Genomic DNA, 455 nt, shown 5'->3' on the forward strand with positions numbered 1-455 from the left:
AGCTCCAGGAGGACACAGGAGGGGAGGCAGGTCCAGCAACCATGGGAGAAAGGGTCCCAGGCAGTGCCCTGCGCTCCCAGCTCAGCCCACCAGAGGGAGCCAAAGGGCGCCCCTACCCTGCACTGCATCCTGGGAGTTGGAGTCTCCAGCGCCGGAGACAGCCCCGTCCTGGGCCTGCCGCGGCGCGGTGCACGCCGGGAGATGTAGTTCCGCGGTGCCCAGGGGTGGGGCGGAGAACTACAGCCCCCGGGAGGCGGTGCGGCCGGCGCGTGCGCGGTGGAGCCGGCGGCGCTGAGCGGAGGGGGGGATGGCGGCCTAGCGTGGCCGGGGGCATGTGGCGGGTGCTGAGGCTGCGGGCGGCGCTGCTGGGCCGGGGGCCGGTCTGGCTGTGGGGCCCAGGTAACGGCGGGTCCAGACAGAGCGGGGGGGGGGGGCTGGGCCCCGCGCCCCCCCCC

The sequence above is a fragment of the Trachemys scripta genome, chromosome 22, assembly GCF_013100865.1.
Source record: "Trachemys scripta elegans isolate TJP31775 chromosome 22, CAS_Tse_1.0, whole genome shotgun sequence".
Taxonomy (NCBI): Eukaryota; Metazoa; Chordata; order Testudines; family Emydidae; genus Trachemys; species Trachemys scripta.